This window comes from Pleurodeles waltl, chromosome 3_1 (assembly GCF_031143425.1).
Source record: "Pleurodeles waltl isolate 20211129_DDA chromosome 3_1, aPleWal1.hap1.20221129, whole genome shotgun sequence".
In the NCBI taxonomy this organism is placed as follows: Eukaryota; Metazoa; Chordata; class Amphibia; order Caudata; family Salamandridae; genus Pleurodeles; species Pleurodeles waltl.
In genome coordinates this window covers 1,774,747,340-1,774,765,481 of record NC_090440.1, presented here as the reverse complement: position 1 = coordinate 1,774,765,481, position 18,142 = coordinate 1,774,747,340, and the positions used below count along the sequence as shown (strand labels likewise).

The 18,142-nt window shown below is 44.1% G+C and overlaps 1 protein-coding gene across 2 annotated transcripts in view; it reads right to left on the bottom strand.

Moving 5' to 3' along the window:
• The window catches only part of TFPI (tissue factor pathway inhibitor), a 242,205-nt gene extending 225,548 nt beyond the window's left edge, over window positions 1-16,657 (bottom strand). For both annotated transcript variants that reach the window (XM_069225779.1, XM_069225780.1), the window contains exon 1: window positions 16,272-16,657. The gene's annotated coding sequence lies outside the window, so the exon portion shown is untranslated. The remainder of the gene's footprint in view (window positions 1-16,271) is intronic.
• Window positions 16,658-18,142: the final 1,485 nt, after the last annotated feature.

The window sequence follows — 18,142 nt, the reverse complement described above, 5'->3', positions numbered from 1 at the left end:
CGGTCTTTCATGTCCTGCTACTTTTTCTCTTCCTATATGTAGGTTATCTTTTATTTGGAAGTCTTTCTTTCATCCCCTATGTGGTTCTGTTTTTCTTCTTCTACCTGTTTGTTTTTGTCTACTCTCTTGTGTTGTGTGTGCACCTCTCTCCTCCTGGCTTCATTCGTATGCCCTTGCTTTATTCAATTTTGTTCCTTCTACCCTAGTTGAGCATACAGTATTTCTCTATCATTCCTGGCCTCTCTCGATATATTTATTTATTTCTGTCACCCCTCCCCTCTCCCACGCCTCCTCTCATGAGTCAGTCTGCTTTTGAGTCTGTGGCTATTTGAAGTTAATATCTATGACATAGCTGTAAAAGCCACAGGACAAATAAAATGGCTCCTACTGAAGGGTGCTTGTGGTTTACAAGAATCTTCTAGCAAGGGAAATAGATGTCAAGACGATGGGCTGTAGTCCTCCACGTCGTGCACATCGGACCTACTTTTGAACACCTTATTTAGCCAAAACGCCCTCCTTTTAAATTTCTCTCCACAGTAAGACTCCGATCAAGTATTAAATATTGCCTGGCCTGGCATCGGGCACGCATCCAGTGACGTCGCTGGTGCCACTCATTCTGACAGTAACTGAGAATCCGCAGAAGTGGATGGTATCAGTCTGGCAGCATGAGAGTCCCCCTTCAAACGTAATCCTTTGATGTCACTGGTTCTGGCAGCGTGTGCGGCTCCACGCCAGTCAATAATATCAGTGAGTCTGGCAGTGTGTTAAGTAGCTCACTAGGCCGGGCAGTGAGTAAAGCTCTACAGACCTCGGTACAGTCACCTAGACTGAGAGTAAGTAGGACGCCAACCCTCTACAAACCCACCCCCTTCTAACCGTCAGAAAAGTGGTTGAAAATTCAGTTCGTCGACGTTAGAATCCCCTTGGGTTCATCACACCCAGAGCATTCCAAGGAAATCATACTGATAAATACGTCCATGGTTGTTACATATCGTTGAGAGTTGTCTGTCTTTGGCTAACAAAGGCCATATGTACGAACACATTTTCCCATAGACACAGAATGGGCAAAACTGCTTGCTACATCTGGCCCCAAATGTGTTGCAATTATAAGGTATTCTGAACAAATGCAGGAAGTCCTTGAAGCTATAAAGTGGGTGTTTTTCTCTGCCATATTTAAAAATTCTGGACTTGGCTCATGTCTTTATTCTAAGGTGAAAATAACCACAGTGAAAGACTGCAGAGTTTCTACTATTTGCAGCCCATGCCATGCAAATTATCAAAAATACATTAATCAAAATAATAGCATTGGGCAATGCATTCCAAGAGAAATGTCTTCTGAGTGCTAAATGTGACCTGATAACCCTTCTCTTACCCGTCTCCTTGAAATACATTTTTAACACTGGTAATTGTATGACGTGTTTTGCAATTACCTCCATCCTCACCTGCATGAAGTTTTGGTGAGAGGGTCAAGAAGAGGTAAGTTTAAACATAAAGAATATTCTGTTCCTTGGACCATCTAGGAAAGGACAGGCCGACTTCCTGTTCGCAATTAGTCAATACTACAATATGCGCGTCACTCCGAAACTTGCCCCATATTGCTTTGCGGGCATTGCTTTTACAAAGCATTTTTGCTCATAACTCAGCCTATGGTGGTCCAAGGACAATGGGACCACCTTCAAAACGTGTTCATCACAATGTGCTCTTTCTGTCTGGATCATCTCCGGGGTTCCACACTAGGCTAGTGAGGACCCCAAAATAATACCCATCCCCTTATTCGGTGTATTTGTAAGCTCACTTATGGATGGAAATTTTGCTATGCACCTGGGAGTTGTTTGTATTTTAAGGGCCTTGTTTGAATAAATATTCCAGTAGGCCTACTAGTCCTTTAGTTATAATCAGGGCCACTGGAATTATGTGGCAGAAAGGACCAAAATATGTGACAGGGTTGACTCATTAATGTCTCAAAAGAAGTCCAGTTATAAATTTACAATGACAACAGCTCCAAGTAAATGAGAGACCTATTGCATTGCACATGCACGTTTATAGTTTGTCTGTTGTTCATTTGCTTTGTGTTGTCTATTTAGTATTGTCTTCTACAGCCATCACCCCGTTTCTGTCCGATCTCACTTTCTCTAGTTTCTGTCCTGTCATTGTGCTTCTAGGTTCTAGGTGCTTCTTTGTATTAGCTTAACCCCACCTACAGAATGTCCTTTTCTCTGTAAAGAGCAAGCTATCCTTGCAGTCTGTCTCACCAGCTGCATGGTTTACTTTAACTACTAGTAATACGTTTTGGACAAGTTGTGACCTAGTTCCTAATGTTTACCTATTCTTATATTGTACACTGGTTTTCGGTTTCACTGTGTGCATTTACACATTATTAAATTGCCTCAATATTATTATGAATCTTAAAATGTCACCTTGCCAAAATAAAATAACAAGCATAACATTTAAAATAAAATGACAAACAGGCAGTGCCGGGGCCCAAAGCATACAATGAGTTGCCAAATACATGCTCAGACCTTAGTCAGCAACCAACTAAAAACAGTGAGAGTGCCAAATTTTAAATTTGTGTTGACAGCATACACATTTGCAGTATACCTCTAGGTAGGTCAAAACAAGCCTGAGCAGGCAACAAAAACAAAAAATCGTTAATGCCTATTGTGAAAGATCATAACTACAGAGGACAAAACTCGTCGCCTATTGAGTCCTATTTAAAAAGCAAACAACACTGAAATTCTAAGAAACTGCAAAACAGGTCTTTCACTCAAGCATCTTTAATAAATGTAATGGGTTATAATCTTCTTAACAAAATTAAACAAGCATGGGCAAAGCCAATAGGTCTCACCTATACAGAAGCTATTAGTTTTGGCAATGTGTTTTGCCATGTTGTACACCAGTGTGGCTGCTGTTCAGCATGGCTAAAAGTTAGTGATGTGGAGTGTCAGAGTGAAGTGGGGAAGTAGAGTGTCGTAGAGTGGATTTGTTGGAATGTTTTACAGTGGAGTAGGAGGAGTAGAGTGTCGTAGAGTTGAGTAGAGGAGAGGAGAGTTTAATGGTTCAATGGCAGAGAGTGTTGTGGAGTGGGGTGAAATAGGGCGCAGTGGGTTGGAGTGGACTGAGGAGGTGGGGTGGACTGGGTTGGAGTAGAGTGGGATGAACTGGATTGGGGTTGAGTGGAGTAGATTGAGTAGAGTGCATTGGATTGCTGTAGGGTGCATTGGATTAGATTGGAGAGGATTGAAGTGAGGTGAACTGAGATGGAGTGGGGTGGATTGAATTGGGGTGAGATGGATTGAAGTGGGGAGTATTGTTTTGGATTGGAGTGGGGCAGATTGTTTTGGACTGGAGTGGGGCAGATTGTTTGGATTGGAATGGGTCAGATTGGAGTGTGGTGGATTGGAACGGGACAGAATGCTTTGGATTGGAGTGGGCAGACTGGACTGAGGTATTTTGGTTAGAACTGGAGTGGGACCGATTGGAGTGGGTCAGATTGTAATAGGGTGGATTGGATTGGGCAGGATTGGATTGGAGTGGGGTGAATTGGGATTGAGTTGTGTGGATTGGGTTGGGGTGGACTGGATTGGAGTGGGGCAAATTGTTTTGGATTGGAGTGAGGCGGACTGAAATGGGATAGATTGTTTTTGGATTGGAGTGTGTCGGATTGGAGCAGGGCATATTGTTTTGGATTGGAGTGGGGCAGATTGGAGTGGTGCATACTCCAGTGGGACAGATTGTTTTGGTTTGGAGTGGGGCAGATGGGAGTGTGGTGGACTGGAGTGGGGCAGATTATTTTGGGTTGGGGCACATTGTTCTGGAGTGGGGCAGATTGTTTTGGATTGGAGTGGGGTAGATGGGAGTGGGGCATATTGTTTTGGATTGGAATGGAGCATTTTGTTTTGCATTGGAGTGGGACAGATTAGAGTGGGTGGATTGGAATGGGGCAAATTGTTTTAGATTGGAATGGGGCAGACTGGAGTGCGGTGAATTTGAGTGGGGCATATTGTTTTGGATTGGAGTGGCGTAGATTAGAGTGGGGAGGATTCGAATGAGACAGACTGTTTTGAATTGGATTGGGGCACATTGGAGTGGGGCAGATTGTTTTGGATTAAAGTGGGGCAGGTTGGGGTGAGTGGACTGGAATGAGGTGGATTGTTTTGCATTGGAGCGAGGCAGATTTTTTGGGATTGTAGTGGGGTAGATTGAAGTGGGGCAGTTTGTTTTGGATTGGAGTGCAGCAGATTGCAGTGGGGCAGACAGTTTTGGACTGGGGCAGATTGTTTTGGTTTGGAGTGGGGCAGATGGTTTTGGATTGGAGTGGTGCAGATAGAAGTGGGGTAGATGGGAGTAGGGCATATTGTTGTGGATTAGAGTGGGGCACATTGTTTTGGATCTGAGTGGGGCAGATTGTATTGAATCGGAACTGCCTCACCTCCGACCGACCACACCCGCAACCTCGGTATCATACTCAACTCATCACTGTCCATAGCCCGCCAAATCAACGTTGTCTCCTCAGCAAGCTTCCACATCCTTCACATGCTTCGGAAGATCTTCAAGTGGATCCCCTTTGGCACAAGGAGAACAGTCACCCAGGCACTAGTCAGCAGTAAACTCGACTACGGCAACATACTCTATGCTGGAATCAACAAAAAACACCAAGCAAGATTCCAGAGAATACAGAATGTTGCAGCCAGACTGATCCTGGACATCCCCCGCCACAGCCACATCTCCGCCCACCTGAGAGATCTACACTGGCTCTCCGTCAAAAAACTCATTACCTTCAAACTCCTGACTCACGCATACAAGGCCCTCCACAATGTCGGACCTACCTACCACCACCTTTCCTTCTACACCCCCTCCAGGCAACTCCGCTCAGCGCAGCTGGCCCTCGCTACCATCCCCAGGATCTGGAAGATTATGGGCAGAGAAAGATCCTTCTCCTATCTCCCGGCACAGACCTGGAACACGATGCCGATCCACCTCCGGCAGCCCCCATCGCTGGCTCAGTTAGGAAGGACCTCAAGACCTGGCACTTCGACTGACCTGCGTCCCCCCAGCTAACTCCTTGAGACCCCAGGGGTGATAAGCCACGCTTTATAAATGTTGATTGATTGATTGATTGAGTGGGGTGAATTGGAGTGGGTTGGGAGGATTGGAGTGGGGTACATTGGTGTCGGGTAAAGAGGGATGGATTGGGGTGGATTGTAGTGAGGCGCATTGGAGTGTGGTGGTTTGAGGTGTACTGCACAATTCTATGTAAAGCATCATTTCACAAATTACACATAATAAAGAAACAATGTTACATTACAATATTTCAAACAAGATAATCGTAATTTTTTTAGAAGAGCGTCCACAAGCAAAAGTAAGATAAAACATGAGTGGAAAGTGGGAAAAGGTGACTTGGCAAAAATAAAAGAAAGTTAACTATAAAAAAGAAAACTGCTATTTTGTTAGTCCTACTGGGCATGTATTTTTGGCAGTCACACACCTTCTCTTTGCAGGGCACAAGAAATTAAAAAGAACAGAGTAATACCTAGATCACGTGATTAAGTTGAATCAATCAGTGCTTAGTCCCTGTGCCACAGAGAGGAAGGGAAATTATGTCAGGTCTGAACTGGACGAATTACGAAGCTGTAAGGAAGAGTGCCAGCGAATGGTGAGCTACAGGCGGGCTTCCAAGCCCTTTACTGTACACAACAGAGTCTTGCAAGCGAGACGCATCCATTATCGCATGCACTCTCAAGCTCAAGCCTACAAACACTAACTCTAAAGCAGCTAGCTAATTAACACAATAGTTTAAAAGTTTGCCAAACTGAAAGTAGTTGGATGTAAGCTGGACCCACAATGATAAATATCCACTCCTTATGCGTACAAGACATCCTGGAAAATTCACATGTTGGGCAGTACTTAGTTTGTAAAAGAAGAGTGCTAGTGTGCACAGCTCTGCTAAAAAGCCTGCGGCCAGTGCTATTAAAAAGCAGTGTGCTGAATACCAAAACTGTGTAGTGTTAGATCCACCTTATGCCTTTTTAATACACTGCAAGGCCCTTCCTGTCCCTTTATTTCACGCTTGCAGGTTCCTGCTTTCTCCCTTTCTTCCGTTTTTTTTCTATTTTTATCTTCTTCCGTTTTCCCACTTTCTGTGTTTTCCCTCTCTGTAAATGCTTTATGCTATAAAATAAGTGCTGATCCCCAAAAATAAGTGCCGGTGGGCCCCAGGGGCAACCGCCGGCTCCAATTTGGCCCTGAAGGCGGGACACTTAAAGCATATTATACCTTTGGAGATCTGGGGGGTTCTATAGGGAGAGGGAAGGATGGTCGGAAGTCTGAGGGAGATGTGTGCTGAAGGTCAAATGAAAATGTAAACTTCAAGTAAAGGGAGTGCCTGATAAAGATTACTAAATTGTGTGCTAAGGTTTGAGGGGCATGCCTTCAGAACATGTTTGCTGAAGGTTTAAATGGGCGTGTGCATATGGTTGAGTGAAAGGTGTGCTGAAGTGTATGCATATGTTGACACTTGAGGAAGACGTGCGCTGAGGTTTTATAGGAACTATTTAATGAAACCCAATAGAGATGTCAGCTGAGTGTTGATCGTGGAGTGGGATGTAGCTTGAGGAAAATGTGTGCTGAAGCCTGAATGTAATGTGCCTGAGTGAGTGTGCGTGGGTTTATCATGAATCTGCCAAAAATGAATGAAAATGTTTGAGGTGTGTGTGTGTTTGGAGGGTTCTTAGTAAGATGTGTTGTGAAGCCTGAGTGAGTTGTATAGTGAATAGAGTAGTGATGGATGCTGAAAGTTGAGGGTGATGAGTAATATATGCTGTGTGGTTGAAGGGGATGTGCTCTGAAGCTTAAACTGAAGTGCATGTATAAAGTTGAGGTACATGTGTACTGAAGGTTGAGATAGGTGTGTGGCGGAGATGGAAGTTTATAAACACTGCTTCAGGTAACTGTGTGCTACAAACTGGTGTCGAAGCTTGCAGAAGCTTTATTGACGTATGTCTGATAAATGTTAATTGGGTGGGTGCAGAGTTTTGAGTGACGTGCTCTGGATTTGAGGATCACTTGTGCTAAAGCCTAAGCAAAGGTGGTTGCTGAAGCTTGAAGGAGGGTGTTTACTGAAGGTTGAGGTAGAGAGGTGCTGAAGGTTAGATGGAGATGAACAGATCATTGAGGAGAAATGTTGGGGAAAGGTACTGGGGAATCTAGGCTGAAGCTTAAGTAATTTTTGTTTTAACAGTTGCAAGAGATGCTAAAATGGAAGTTTATGATGAAGGCTTAACTGTATATTTGCTATAGGTTTAATGATCAATGACGAGTTGAATGTATATTGGTTGCTGAATTGAGATATTTGCTGAGGTGACTTGAGAAATCTGCTGGTGGTTAAGTGGATTTGTTGGCAGATGTTTAAGGGAAATGTGTGCTGAAAGCTCAGGGAGAAGGCAGTTGTTTGCTCATGCATAGGGACATATGTTTTACATCTGTGCTGAAAAAGTATTTACGAGGTCACTGGAGGATGTGTGCGGGACAAAGAGAAGTGATTGATCGTGCTGTCAGGTGATGTGCTTGAGACATCACGCTCAACACATAGTTGAGTACCTACACTGTAAGAACCTCCCTAGTGTCTCTGCACTGCCAACTGTCATGAGGAGTGTTCCACAAGCTGTTTGAAGGTCAAGACACAAATGACGACATTGGGATTGCAGAATGCATCAGTGAGAGAAAGATGCCAAACTTAGTTGTCTTCTTCGCTTCACCAATGAAAACCAGGATTTCCAAAATGAGGGTGTGGTCAAGCCTTACAGCAGGGCTTTTTGAAGATGGTGGTCAGTCAATAGGATGGTGTCAGTGGACCCAAATCTAGGATTTGTGGCCTTTTTACTGTGATGTCAGTTGCTGGTACACTAAAAGTAAGGAATACATTCTAAATGAAGGAAGAGTTCAAACCTATTTATTCACTTATTTTTCAACATGTTGTCCATGCACTTGCTTCCATTTTTGTCCCTTGTTTTTGTTCCTTGCAGATGGAACATCTACTTGATTCTTCACCTGATATTTCAGGGGGAATTTCACAATGATTTCTGAGATTTAGTGAGTTACTATAATATAACCCCCGAAGCTTAATAAATGTTAGAGTTAATTCAGAAGGAACTCGCTTTTCTTTTTACTTTTTAAAGGCCCCGTTTTACTTGGTTTATGGGCAGCCTCATTACATAGGCATAACATGTTATGTACAACACACAAAATATGGGTGGGGCCTAGAGATTCTGTAAAACCTGCTGACAGAGGATGACCCTGAACCCGAAATACTATCAAGCCTATCTTGTTTCCCCCTTCCTTTCCATAAGCTTCATTTTCTTATTTTCTCCAACCACTGTTTTGTTTTTTATTTTATTTTTTTACAGGAAAAGGGGTGCACTCCCATATAGAGATAGGGAGCTCTCAGTCAGATCTCTTGAACAATTGGCTGTTTAGAGTTTTGACCACTCATCCATTGTCTTGACACACTGTCAGTCAAATCTTGGATCGACCCAGTGGAGTGTTTTAGTCTGCGTTTTCTTTGTCTGCTTGGGTGAATCCTTCTGCCTCCAATAGGATGCATGAGGCATTATTTTCCATCTAAAAATTATGGTCAGTCAAATGTTTAACACATTCTATTAATTATGTCATGTATGCATTCCATTCAGGAAGCAATGTTTTTTTTTCAATATAACATCCTTTATTAAAATATTTTGTCAACGACCAATTATGCAGTTCCTCAGCCCATACACGGACTGATTCTATACAAGGTAGACATCATGGAACAGTATTGTGCAAATTGCATGTTAATTCCACTATTTCAATATAACCGCCACATTTAGGATTAACTGGGCACTCATTTTGAAAAGTACTAAATGTAATGTACTATTCCAGAGCAAAAGGGACTATTTTACATTAAATTCTTTCACTTACCTTCAAAATTCTATGGTATATTCTCAGAATTAATTTCAGATTAAACCTATTTCCAACGGGAGGTACATAGAGTCTACTTTGTGGCCGAAAGGTGATTAGAACCCCAATCTCCAGGCTCAGAGTCTACTCCTTAAGTGCTGACCCATGCCTATGTGTGCTCTGATCCCACTGGTAGTTCTTCATTTATACCTATATCCTGCTCAGTGCTGCTTCCTTAGTTGACCTTATATGCTACCTCCCCTATCACTCCTTGACTTCATGCTGGACATAAAATATGTGTATCGGTCCACTTCCTTTTGACTAGTTTTACATTACTTAACTACCACATATGTACATACCACACACATATGCTTATGCTGCAATAGCCACCATCCTTTCAGTCATGAACAAGCATGTGTATTATGTTTTCTTTTTCTTTTATTTAGTAGCCACAGCATCCTCGCTGCAGAAAACCTTTACACTATGGCACTCATTTTGATACTGGCGGTAAAAACCTCCTACCGCCGTGGCGACGGCCGCCAAAAGACTGTCGCTGCGGCTACCAGCCATCCGCCGTATTATGACCACAGCCAGATTTCCGCCAGAAGGATGGCGGAAATCCAGCTGTGGCCATGCCGGCGGATGGCGGTAAGGTGGCGCTGCTGCCACCAGCACCGCCACGCCAGTAGACCACTGCCAGCTGTATTATGATCCATAATATGGCCTGGCGGTGTTCTACTGGTGGACGCTGCTGGTGGCAGCAGCGCCCCGTCCCGTCTCCTGCCAGAGGACCCCCTGCACACAGGTAAGTCGGGTCTCTGACAGGGGAGGGGGTGGGGGTTGTGTGTGTGTGGCGGTGTGTGTGTATGTTTGTATGCGTGGATGTGGGGGGTGTTGCATGTTGGATGCGAGTGTGCATGTATGGAGGTGTGAGTGCGTGTATGTTGTGTTTTTATGAATTTGTGTGTGCGTGCATGTTTGAAAGTGTGTGCGGGTGTGTGGGAGTGGATGTTTGTGGGAAAAGGGTGTGTGTGTGTGTGTCAAGGGGGTGTGAATGTAGGGAGAGGTGGGGGGGCTTTAGAGAGGCACGTGGGTGGGGGGGTAACTGGAGAGGGAAGGGGGGAGACCCCTATCAGTGACAGGGAAGTAATTCCCAGTCACTGATAGTGCCTACCGCCTTGGTTTTCGTGGCAGTAAGGAAGCCACAAAAACCATGGCGGTAGGCGGGGTCATAATCTTGCAGGCGTAACAGTGACGGCCGCTGGGCTGAAGATGTATATGATATGGCAGCCGTCATGTTACCGCTGACCGCCGGGGTCGTAATGACCCCCTATGACTTCACCACTTGTGCTTGGAGAATCTGACGTTCGCTTATCTTATAAATCACAGACCCTTTCTCCTATAGTATGTGCTGTGATATTTTAATGGCATTTTAGTTATATACATAATCTTCCAGAATATGTATTGGCCAAACCAATAGGTCTGGCTTAGGACCTAACATACAAAGATGTCTCCAAAGATGCAGTCACTCTTCTATGTGCATAAACACATGATTTATCTATTCCGTTATTCATCTTTGCATTCATACATTCATTCATCCACCCAGTACAACATTCTTCTCATGTTGTATTATGTTATATGTATGTATAATTGCAGGTCCTCCTCTGGATTTGAAACAAGAATCCTGGGACTGGTTTTAGGGTCTCAACCTTCATCAACCAGGCTAGCTTGAATCCGGTGGCATAGCGAGCATGACGACCTGACCTGGCAGTTTGGGCTGGACTGTTCCAATAGGGAGCAGGGTTAAGACTGATTTGCATATGGCAGGGTCCAAACTGGAATGGCATGATCAGCAAAAAAAATAATTTAACCCAGATCTGTGACTGGGGATGAATGTTTGATTTGTTCAGCATTCTGTCCATTGTCTGTTCTTTTTGCTTGTGTATTTATAAAGCACAGTATTACCTGCAAAGGTATCATCACTGTGCAGGTGGGTGTGCCTGGTCCCACCTAAGGTAGGTTGGTTAATTGAAAAGCTAGGAATTCAGCTTCTTGCAGAATTCAGGTAGAGAGGAGAAGGCTCTGATCTAGAGTGGGAGGCCATTCCATTCTTTAGGAGCAATGTAAGAGAATGCTTGTCATTGTAATCTGGTTCTTTCCATATGTGGGATGTGTGCAAGTAAGAGGACTGTGGAGTGGAGTGGTCTGGGTGGTTAGTGGAAGGAGATGAAACAGTTCAAGTAGGTGGAGCCAAAGTTGTGTATTGTTTGAATGGGTGTATAAGAGGTTTGAAATGAATGTGTTTGTGCACAGGGAGCTTATGTAGCTCCCAGGGGTGCGGTGTGATGTGGGCTCTGGATGTTAAGTTGAGGATGAATCTAACTCCAGAGTTATGGATGGTTTGTTGTCTTTTGGTAAGTTGCTTGGTGATCATGCTTTGGAGGGTGTTCCTATAGTCCAACTTGCTGGTGACTACGGGGCGAGCAACAGTTTTTTTGGTGTTGCTTGAGAGCCATTTGAAGATCTTTCTCTGCATCTTCAGGGTGTGGAATAAGGATGCATTGATGGAGTTGACTTGTGCAGTAATCTTCTGTGTGCTGCTGATGATAATGCCAATTTCCAGGTGAGGGTGCTGTGTGTGCTTCCGAGTTCTGTCAAACCACCAATTAGAATCCATAGTGCGGGGGTTCTTGCCGGTGATCGCTACTTCTGTCTTGTCGGTGTTGAGCTTGAGACAATTTTACCAACTTCAGTCATGTAGGCGGTGAGCTTGTTTATTGTGTTTGGGGTCTTATCTGAGAGGGAGAGTAAAAGTTGCAAGTTGTCGGTGTAGAAGGCGACACTGATGTTGTGTGTGTGGAAGACACTGGCTACAGGGATCATGCATGCGTTCAAGGTGGTAGGTCTAAGCAGTGAACCATAAGACACTCCACAGATGAGATTGCAGGCTTCCTAGGAATAAGGTGCCAGGCTGACAGATTGTATTCTATCCATTAAGAATGAGCAGATCCATCAAAAGGCAGGTCCTTGTATGCTAACCTCAGTGGAAGAGAATGAGAGCAGCCATATCTCTTCTGTCACGTATCATGTATATGTTTTTGTGGCAGAGGGGTGAGATGTTTCTGTACTGTGGTTTGTCCTGAATCCAGACTGTATGGCATTGAAAAGCTGGTGGTTATTGAGGTGTTCAGTGAGGAGTTGGTCGATTAGTTTCTCTAAGACCTTGGTTGAAGAAAGATGGATCTGTAGTTTGAGAGTCTTCCTGGGTCAGCTGTTGGTTTCTGAACCAGGAGCATGACAGTGCTGTGTTTCCAGATGTACAGGAATGTGGCTGAGTCGACTGAGGCATCAAGGATGAGTGTTAGTACTTTGTTGATCAGTAGGAATCCTTTGGTGAAGGTGTGGTGAGGGTTTGAGTCTGATGGGACCTCAGGTGAATGGTCTTTATAGTAGTGGTGGCTTCAACGGTGGTGACAGCATACTAAAAGGTATGGGTTAAATTCTCAGCAATGATGGGAAGTTGAGTTGCATTCATCCCCTTGCTCATCCACAATACAATACATACACACCAACGTAAATGTTTTTGGTTTTATTCCAAAGCTATTGGCTCTGTGAATGATTCTTTTTGGTTGTTATAGTTCATTTAATTTGTTCCCTCTCCCAACCTTTAATCCGTTTGGGTGTTTCCTTTCATTTCGTCTTAGCTCATCTGTTCTGCCCTCTTCTCTCTTCTGCCTTGAAGCTCCAATTACAGTTTTAATAGCAGTTTAATAGTAACGTAAAGTGACTTCTGCTACACCATTTTATTTTTCCCATTCTATCCTTCTCTTAATTCATACCATTCAGGAGTTGTTTAAAGTTATAGCTGTTTTAGGAATGCTCCATTTCCTTAATCAGATTGTCTTGGTTTCATAAATGTGATATTTCAATTTGACTTTTCGACAATTTTTCATTGCCAGATAGGGTATCACCATTTGTTCATTTGCAAAGATTACATAGGGGGTCATTCCGACCCCGGCGGTCAAGGACCGCCGGGGCCGGGGATGCGGGAGCACCGCCAACAGGCTGGCGGTGCCCCGCAGGGCATTCTGACCGCGGCAGTTTGGCCGCGGTCAGACCAGGAAAACCGGCGGTCTCCCGCCGGTTTTCCGCTGCCCTGGGAATCCGCCATGGCGGCGCAGCTTGCTGTGCCGCCATGGGGGATTCCGACCCCCTCACCGCCATCCTGTTCCTGGCGGCTCCGACCGCCAGGAACAGGATGGCGGTGAGGGGTGTCGTGGGGGCCCCTGCAGTGCCCATGCCAATGGCATGGGCACTGCAGGGGCCCCCGTAAGAGGGCCCCACTTTGTATTTCAGTGTCTGCTTTGCAGACACTGAAATACGCGACGGGTGCCACTGCACCCGTCGCACATGCCCACTCCGCCAGCTCCATTCGGAGCCGGCTTCCTCGTGGGGAGGGGTTTCCCGCTGGGCTGGCGGGCGGCCTTCTGGCGGTCGCCCGCCAGCCCAGCGGGAAAGCCAGAATGGCCTCCGCGGTCTTTCGACCGCGGAGCGGCCATATGGCGGCTCCCTCCAGGCGGGCGGCTCCCGCCACCCGCGGGGGTCAGAATGACCCCCATAGTGTCTTTTAAATATATGTTCATGTATTGTATAATGAGTTCACTATTTACTGATACTCTGTTGCACCAAGTTCTCCTCTTTCTTGTCTCAATCTGTATTACTAAAATGGTTTGCTAAATCCAGAAGACAGACGCAGTGTAGTCCAAGCATATACTTACTCTGAAGCAAACATGTTAATGATCAAAACAGATTACAATAGTGGAGATGTGGAAGGCAGAGATAAGGAACAGGAGGATACAGTGTAATTAAATATTACTATGTAAATAGGAAAGTTCCTCTTGTTCCTCTTCCTCAACATAGTCCTTACTTCAATTAGGATTTAACAAAAGGTAAAATGTGTTGACCATAAAACAAAGAAACACTGGCTAAGTTAGTAGATCTGGCCTTAGCAAGTTGGAGCATTTTTGTTTATTTTTCTTGCAAGCATATGTCAAAAAATTAAAAATTAAAAAGGAAAGCATGCCCCTGCCTAAACATGACTGCCAGTTGCTAGCAATATCCAAAAATGTGTAAAAATAAATTACCCATCACATATAACAGGTGTACTTACAACACATAGTTAAACCTTTAGTGAAAGTTTAAAAAGCTGCCCCAGAGGGTTCGTAAGATCAGGCAAATATTTTATGAAGGAGCAGGAACCTGCCTTGTGGTATGAAATATCACAAAATTATGGAGATTCTAAAAGGCATGTTGGTCAATACCTTTCATAGTAGACGAAGTATTTCAAAATGGTTCTAACCTGAGCCCTCAAGGAAGATACATTGGATTTACTCTAATGCCATTTTGCAGAAATTGAATGATAGCCAGCAAATCACATTTCAAATTAGAATAGCCGGTAACCTTCCAACAGATCAGAAGTAGCCCAGTGTGAAGCATTAAACTGCAGGGTACATGATCTGCAGGATGCAAACAAGCTAGTGCAAAGCACCTAGAAAAAAACCTCTTCTCTACACTCCTGCCCTTTCAACTTCCTTACCTAGAATTGTAGGTGTCTAACCATGAAGGATCGGCACAGAGGAGGACATTGCAGAGGAAACAGAGCTTCCAGGATACCCTATCCAATTTACATTGCATTTGTCGCGTGAGGGGGTACCACCTCATCTGAGATCAATAGGTAACTAATGTTGCTATAAATCCCTTTGTTGCACTCCTACACTTTTTTAGTAAGGTGTAGTCAATTTCTTGACACTCCGATAACTATATTTTCATATCAGGATATACTCCACTGTGCACACCTGTACACTCACACAGCATGGCTAAGAATCGTCTATTTTTTATCTTATCATTCATTTGTAAATACATTCTTTCAATTTATAAACATGTGTTTCTCAATTTACTTTCCCACAAAACTGTTGTATTCATACTACTGAAATTGACACTTTTTCTTTTGACCTGATCTTTGCGGAGTTGCACGTAGGATTTTTAAATGCTGCTTATTTTAAAAAATGCATTATGTTTCAATGGGGGTTGTGGTGCGTTGCTCTTGGAACATAATGACATCCTTTCGAGTTACATTAGACGTCAGAAGAAGAGGTCTGTGGAGCTCCAAAGTGATTCCACCTTTCCAAATTGTCTGGAAGATGCTTCCACTTGAAAGCTTCCTAATCTCGCGAGAATTCAAAACTGAGCAGGGACTTACTTCCCATAAAGAATACATACAAAATGAAGAGGAGATGAAGAGTTATGTAGGGAAGGGGCATAAATGAGTCTGCTGAAATGTTGTATTAGTTGCGGGGGACCCTATCTTATTGCAGGTACTCACGTTCTAAGTAGTAAACACTGAGAGGCAGGAGGTCGACCAAGTTAAGCTAAACTATATCCAGATTGTGCTGACAGGTCAAAATGGACGGATAGCTGTCTGAGTTACAAGCTATGGTGAGGTAAGGAAACTGAACACCAGGAATTAGGGTACTTATTCGGATGGTCGTATGCATTCAAAGATTGGCAGTACGATGTGGGCGTTATTTAGCAGAAACAGTAAAGTTAATGTTCGTTGGATTGCAGGCATAAGTACCCTATGCCTCTAACTCATATTTTAAGCAATGTTTTAAATAATTTACCTGGCAACATAGTTGTTTAACTCTTTGGGTGAGTAATTGACCCAGCATTATGAGTTTGCGTTTCTTTGTTGCTTACATATGGTTTACATCATAAGTGCCGATGGGCTTAATATTTTTTTTTACTGCATAGTTAAGTGTTTATAACAATCTTCGCCAGCATATAAAACATAATAGTTCAGCATTACTGATTAAGCTACATTTTAGAAGTCTAGTTTGCGAGGTGAGGTATGGGTGTATATATGTAGATATATTGTCAGGCTATGTTAACGGAAACAAATTAGAACAAAAGACAGCAGGGGTTATAGTAAATACCATTCCTCTCATAGGTGCCGCCTTTGTTTCAACTAAAATACCTCAGGCAGCAGATGTGCGCCGCATTAGTTACACACGAAAGATAAAAAGCCAAAGCTACTAGAAAAACTTACTGAGAGTCGTTCACTGACGGTTCGTAAATCACCCACAGTTAGCCAAACGATTTACAAAAACGTCATTCTGCATATTACAGTATCTAAATTAATGGTGGCGTCAGCATAACATATACACATTCCTGCATGTTGCCTGTTGTACACGCGCGCGCAAGCCAGGTTGCCTGCATGTTACCTTTTAAGAGAGCTTAGCATTGTGACTGTGAGAAAAAATAAAACACTCATATGCACTACTTACCAAACCAAATCGCCTCCAAATATATTTTGTCCGCAGACCTCTCAGGGTATATTCAGGTCTTACAGGAGATGTGCTCCTTTTCCATGAGGCAGGAAGCCTTGGGGCGGGCTGGTCAGAGGAACGTAATATGATCCACCAGCCGGGTGTAAAACTTTCCTTCCAGTCTGATAAAATGTTCTGCAGAGGAGTAATTATCTCCCAGTGATGCAGAGCAGGGCTCGGCACTCAGCTGATAGGTGAACAGTGGGTTTCCTGTTTACATTTCCACACACCAGCCACCAGCGAGGTTGTGTCTGTGGAGGCGAGCCCTTGCCTCGTGCCCACGGCGCGGTGCTGAGGCTCCACTTGTGCACGCCTGCACTCGTCCAATGCACAATTCGAAGTGCAAAGGCTGCGAACATGATCTCGCCTCTTGGCGTAACTAAAGCCCCCAGCAGCCCCCGCAGTGCGGGGGACCCCCACGCCACAGTACACTGACTGGGGCCGGGGGTAGGGCACCCCTCCAGGTACTTTTCAAGAGGGCCCTCAAGTTTCGTTACGCCACTGCCTCCTGGTCGATGGGTGATGATTGTATTTATGTAGCGCTTGCTGTCCTTGACGAGGCGTCGAAGGTACAGCTACTCTGTGCACATTTGTCTTCGTCCTGTTCAGTTCTGAGGCAATACGTACGTATTTTGGCGTCTGTTCTTATACAGAGCGTGTATTATTGTGGTTATCCGAAATGCACACACCAAACAGGGCAAGACTTATTAAGATTCAGCAAAATCGTGGAAAAGGAAGCAAAAGTCTTGAATAGTTATTTAATTTCCAGTGCAACGGTATTTTACGCTGGAAATGTGCATTTTATCTATCACAAATAGTGATTTGCGCCACTTTTCGGGAAGAAGGTTTTAAATGGGTTCTAAGATGTTCCAACACATGGACCCATGTTTTTGACACAATGTCCGATCTATTAAGAAGGTCATATACCAGGTCTTGCAACACAAAATAATGCCCCATGGAGGTGGTTCAAAGTTGTAGGAATTATTTTAGTTCTGAAAACATTTCACACATTGGATGTGTGCTGCACCGTACAGCACACATCCAAAGTGTGAATTCTTTTGTACTGGGAGGATATACTACCAGTAGAAAACTATGCTAAAGATCACACACACAACCAGACACAAGCACACACCTTTGCACCATGCTGCAAAGATATTTGCATAGCGCTAACAGCAGGCCTATTTAGGGTCGAGCCTGCGTAGCATGTGCTTGCTCATGCATATCGCTTGCAAGATGCTGTAGTAGTTAGAAAAGGGCTTGGAGCCCCACCCATGTCATGTCAGTGTCTTTCATTGGTTCGTGGGCTTGCCTTTTAAAATCTGCTTGTTTTCATTAGTGGAAGGCATGCATACGTCATGCCTTCTCCAGTGGTTAGCGCTCCTCAAGCATAGCGACCAAGTACTGAAAACATACGAGGCTCGCTGTTTTCCATCCGGTTTGTGAACCGCTTCTTTAGCAGCGCGATCGCACTCGTTTTTTTCTTTTTTTTAAAGAGGCAAGAAAAGTCCGGTTGGAAGATTACAACTGCTTATAGCTCTAACTCAGAGAAATGCGAGACCCGTTGCACTGCAAATGCTTGATTTAGTGTCACCACACATTTATGTGAGCATTACTGTTGGGAGCCAGGAGAACATGTTTTGACTGGGCAGAAGTTGTGTGCTTCCACAAAAAAAGTGTTTGCCCCCAAAACAGCTGTGATCATTTTGTTTGTTTATCCTGGAGCAAAAGATTGAACTTTCAGGGGTACACGTGATGTAGTGCTATTAAAATGTCTTGATTTTCTGTGGCATGAGCACAGCTAGGAGAAGGACAGCCATTAACCTACATAG